The sequence below is a fragment of the Leucoraja erinacea genome, chromosome 8 (genome assembly GCF_028641065.1).
Source record: "Leucoraja erinacea ecotype New England chromosome 8, Leri_hhj_1, whole genome shotgun sequence".
NCBI classification, from domain to species: Eukaryota; Metazoa; Chordata; class Chondrichthyes; order Rajiformes; family Rajidae; genus Leucoraja; species Leucoraja erinaceus.
Window position 1 is genome coordinate 10,630,616 of NC_073384.1, and position 6,000 is coordinate 10,636,615.

The window sequence follows — 6,000 nt, forward strand, 5'->3', positions numbered from 1 at the left end:
GAATATAAATGATAAATATGCCTGCATTATAAACATCTCGAAAAAATCATAAAGCGAGTGGGTTCTAAAATAACCGATACACGGGCAAATCTGCCTTTGACTAACGTATTGGCCTGTTTCCGCAAAAAGAGAAACAGGTTATTTAGTTCAACGTGACGACGTACACAAATGCTTGAGTAACTTAGCGGGACAGGCAGCATCTCCGGAGAGAAGAAATAGGTGACGTTTCGGGTCGGTAATGTGGCGCCGCATGACCTGTGTGAGGCCCGATAAAGGTTACACACCATTAGTTGTGCCAAGAATCCTAAAATTTAGGATCAAGTTGTATTGTAATATTTCGGGGATTTCCGAGTAGGCGACACGACCAGATCAAATGGGTTAGTATAGTGGACACGGGGGTGGGGTTAACTTTACCACATAATATAATATCATAGTCCTTGCTTGCCCAATTAATTGCGTTACATATGGGGATTGGTTGCGATTGCTTAGACAAAGGTATAAAGGGGCTAGGAGCCGAGGTGGACGGATGGCTTTAGGATATGGTTAAACATTGGTCCATTATATGATGGAACAGGCTGAGGAGATGGATGGTCTACTCTTGGAATTATATTGCCGTTTTATTTTCAATTCAATCCTGGTACTCATCATCTACCGGGCAGTAGTGATCCTTGCTCTCTTGAAAATGGATTAGGGCGACATTGGAGATGTACCACCAACATTATCTACACACGTTATCTCACAAGTTCATTTTCATAAAATATAGGAGCAGAATTAGGCCATTCGGCCGATGAAGTCAGCTCCGCCTTTCAATCATGGCTGATCTATCTTTCCCTCTTAACCCCATTCTCCTGCCTTTTCCAATAACACCGAATCAAGAATCTATCTATCTTTGCCATAAATATTCTTACAAAATTCTTAAGGGGTTGGACAGGCTAGATGCAGGAAGATTGTTCCCGATGTTAGGGAAGTCCAGGACAAGGGGTCACAGCTTAAGGATAAAGGGGAAATCCTTTAAAACCGAGATGAGAAGAACTTTTTTCACGCAGAGAGTGGTGAATCTCTGGAACTCTCTGCCACAGAGGGTAGTTGAGGCCACTTCATTGGCTATATTTAAGAGGGAGTTAGATGTGGCCCTTGTGGCTAAGGGGATCAGGGGGTATGGAGAGAAGGCAGGTACGGGATACTGAGTTGGATGATCAGCCATGATCATATTGAATGGCGGTGCAGGCTCGAAGGGCCGAATGGCCTACTCCTGCACCTAATTTCTATGTTTCTATGTTTCTATATATAATTGACTACGCAGCCTCTGTGACAACGAATTCCACAGATTCACCACCCTCTGGCTGAATACATTCCACCACATCTCCTTCCTAAAATAACTTCCTCGGTCCTTTAATTCTGAGGCTTGGACCTCTGCTCCTGGACCCTCCCACCAGTTCAAACATCCTCGCCATACCCACTCCATCCAGGTCATCTATATATCCATTTCTGCAGATCCACTGGAAGGCCACCACTCTGTTCTACGGCTCCGTCGTGGCATTAGATTACCAAGTGGGCTTTGGGAACAAGTCAATGATGTTCTTAAAGCCTCCTTGAGAGGCTCAACATCCCCCTCAAAGACTCCCGGGATTCCAGATCCTTAAACCCGGTCAGAATGGAGGAGGGACATTCAGGATGCATTGGGAAATTCGAGCGTATTCGTCGGTAGCATATAGATTAAACATTGGAAAGAGCGCGATATTTACCCGCACGACCCTTCAGTCACCTCATTCCCAGAATCAGTGGGTTACACGTTGACCTCACCCCACAACTCAGCACCAGATAATTGAAGTCATCCTCCGTGTCGAGGACCCTGCGAGGGTGGCTTCCTATCAGTCTGCCTATCTTTCGCTCTTTCTATAGAAACAGGGATCTGCAGCTGCTACTTTATATCAGAGAGAGATGTAAAGTGCTGGAGTAACAGTGGTCAGGCAGCTATCTATGTGTAGGAAAGAACTGTGGTGAGACCACATCTAGAGTATTGTGTACAGTTTTGGTCTCCTAATTTGAGGAAGGATATCCTTGTGATTGAGGCAGTGCAGCGTAGGTTCACGAGATTGATCCCTGGGATGGCGGGACTGTCATATGAGGAAAGATTGAAAAGACTAGGCTTGCATTCCATTGGAGTTTAGAAGGATGAGGGGTGATCTTATAGAAACATATAAAATTATAAAAGGACTGGTCAAGCTAGATGTAGGAAAAATGTTCCCAATGTTGGGCGAGTCCAGAACCAGGGGCCACAGTCTTTTTAGAATAAAGGGGAGGTCATTTAAGACTGAGGTGAGAAAAAACTTTTTCACCCAGAGAGTTGTGAATTTATGGAATTCCCTGCCACAGAGGGCAGTGGAGGCCAAGTCACTGGATGGATTTAAGAGAGAGTTAGATAGAGTTCTAGGGGCTAGTGGAATCAAGGGATATGGGGAGAAGGCAGGCACGGGTTATTGATAGGGGACGATCACCCATGATCACAATGAATGGCGGTGCTGGCTCGAAGGGCCGAATGGTCTCAGCTTGCACCCATTTTCTATGTTTCTATGTGAACTGCAGATGCTGATTTAAATCGAAGATAGACTCAAAATGCTGGAGTAACTCAATCGGGACAGGCAGCATCTCTGGAGTAAAGGAATGGGTGACGTTTCGGGTCGAGACCCTTCTTCAGACTCAGTTCTGATCTCTCTCTCTCTCTCTCTCTCTCTCTCTCTCTCTATCCATCTCTCTCTCTCTCTCTCTATATATATATATATATATATATATATATATATATATATATATCGTCTTTTGCCTATTTAATTTATAACCATCCAACGAGAGCGGATTTGCGTCACACAAAAAAATCATTTGTTTCAGAATCTGCGGATGTTATCGACCCGTGGGTAGACATTCTGCCGCGTTTTCCCACTCGCTCTCCCCGCCACCCCATGTGTGATTTAACTTGTCATATTTCCAATACATGACCGGTTCTGTGCAGGACACGCGGAAAGGGTAATCGTTGTTAAATAATTAATAAAGTTCCATTCCTCTAGTAATGCGAGTCTTCGGATTTGTCAATTACTTGTCATTAAATGAGTGTATGTCCACGCACTTCATTTCACGTCCTTTGACGGCGAATAACCTTTTGTCAACTCACTCCAGCGCTGAATTAAGCACAACTGGCCTTTTGATATCTAAGTTCAAAGCAGCCCTTCCCTCCCCACATTAAATAAACCCCTTCTCGTCGCCGCCACGGGTTTAATAGTAATATTCTGTAAGGATTTGACTGTAAGATGATCTCGGATAATGAACAAAAGGTCAATCGATTTTCGGCATTAAATTCACTATAGAATTAAACGCCGACCTTCTGAAGGAGAAATATGTCGAATGGTGTAAAAATGCCGCGGCGAAACTTGATTTTATACTGCAACATTTAACGGTAAATTGGGTTTGATGTGTTGTATGATTGTGTTATCACGAATTTATCGGCCTGATCTCGTCGGCCCAGGACCTAAGAACTTCTTAATACCTTTTGATGGGGATTGCATTAATTAGCAACCGAAAGGAGAAAACAGAAAGGTCTCCGGCCAACGAAGAGAACAGAGTGTATCTTCAAAAGCAGAGTCATTTCTTCTTCTTTTATTTTAACCCTTCAATGGAGTAAAAAGAGAATTTCTGTACAGACATAACTTGCTAACCATGGTGCCAAGTGGGACAGAAAACGGACTCAGCGAAGAGCGGCTGTCTTTTTTATTTCGAGAACCTGGAAAAGGGGGTGGAGGAGTTTAATTAGGTTATAAAGTGGCGGCGTTTTTGTATCGCAGAGCGAAACAAGCTGAAAGAGGGGGAAAAAAACCTCATTGTGAATGTCTATCCGACTCACAACACCAAATCTACACAGGGATTCTCCCAAAAAGATTTGAAATGTCAGAAGCGGCTCCAAAAATGCCTTCGTTTCAGACCTGGTACATTATAGACTGTACACTTAGACGTGTGTCGTGTTAACACGACACAACTACCGCCTATAATAAGACTCTGTCTGCCCCGTTTACTTCTGCAGGGCAATATAATTACATTTCGCACTTGTTACTTTATCTGCATATAATTAGCAAATGTGACAGCACTTTTTTTTTGCTCTCTCGCTTGCGTTAGCAGTGGCAGAAAATCAGGGATGGCTACTTCAGCAAGAGACCAAGACTGAGGGGAGACTCAATCTGTGAGACCCCGCATCGCAATTACGCCGCCTCTCATCTGATGTACAAAACACACGCACTCACACAAGCTCACACACACAACACTTACTCTCACACGCAAACAAACGCACACACCAGAACACTGAAACTTAATTTATCATTATTTTTAAATCACCCTTTTTGGAAATTCATTACTATATATGAACTCACGAACACACACACATTTTCCACACACCACACACACACACACACACACACACACACACCACACACACACACACACACACACACACACACACACACACACACACACACACACACACACACACACACACACACACACACACACACACACACACACACACTCACACACACACACTCACACACACACACACACACACACACACACACACACACACACACACACACACACACACACACACACACACACACACACACACACACACACACACACACACACACACACACACACACACACACACACACACACACACACACCAGAGCACTGGAACTTAGTCTATTCTCATTTTTAAATCACCCTTTTGGAGAAGTTCATTAGAATTGGTGTCAGACGGGTTAACAATATTTCACTGCATTTTCTTCTCTAAACTGCCACTTAAAATCAGTTGCTTAAAGTGAACGGAAAAGGAAAAAAAGGCCCGATATTTTGTTTGGGGCAGCTCTTCTCTTCTTTGCATTTTTTGTAACTAACTTCATTTTCAGAACAATAAGAAAACCCGTCAATAACGCATCCCTGTCCCTGTTGTCTCCGAGTCTTGGAAGTGATCAGAGAAGTGTGTAAAGTGGGGGAGAGAGATGCGCTCTCCCTCCGTGTTTAACTGGTTACCCGTGTGCCCTGGAACACCCAAGTCGCGCAGTCTCCCGGGAGACTGAGGGGAGACCAGTCATACAAGCTGTAATTCCGCTTTAGCCTATTGCAGGGTTCACACTATCCCGCATTAACTGCCTCTTCTTTTGAAATATTGCTAATCCTTCTATCTAAGCGGCGGGGAGCAGTCGGTAGCACAGAGTACATTAAAACCCCGGGGAGGAAACGGGGCATCCAACATTTTATAGGCATTCTCACCGCTTTACACACTCCACAAGCCACACAGAAACACAATGATCAACCCACCACTTCCTTTCAGCCTGGTCAAAATTATGCATCGTTTAAAACCAATTATTAATGACTTTTTTTTTGTATTATAATTTGCAGAAAGATCACACGTTAAAGATGAATAGGAAAATAATTTGATTTCCTTCCTATTGATGTTTTTATTTAATGGCGATTTTGTGTTTTATTCAATAAAGCTGCCCATTGATAACATTACGAATTGCCCTTCATACTACATTTTCTCTAATTAGGGCTGCGGGCATCTCGTTCAAACTAGAATAGATTTAAAGGCCTTGTTTTAACCATATCGAACAATCGGCTACCAACACGCTGGCGTATGGACTAGCGCAGCCAGCCCCTTCTCTATACTTGACCTTTTGGTAATAAGGTAATTAAAGCGCATTTTTTGCCCAGAACGATAAAAAGAACTATTAACGTCCCGATTAGTTTAAAAGGAACCGTATAACAAAGACGAGAGGGATGAGAGAGGGTTAGAGTGTTTCAAATTAAAAAAATAATAATAATTGAACTATATCTTGTTATTTCAGATAGCACAGTTCTAGGCAGCGAATAAGTGGCGGATAGGAAAAATGTCGGGTGTAAATGGAAATTCTTTAAACATTGGCGATAAAGTCGCAATGTTAAATTTCGTTTGAGCGGCGA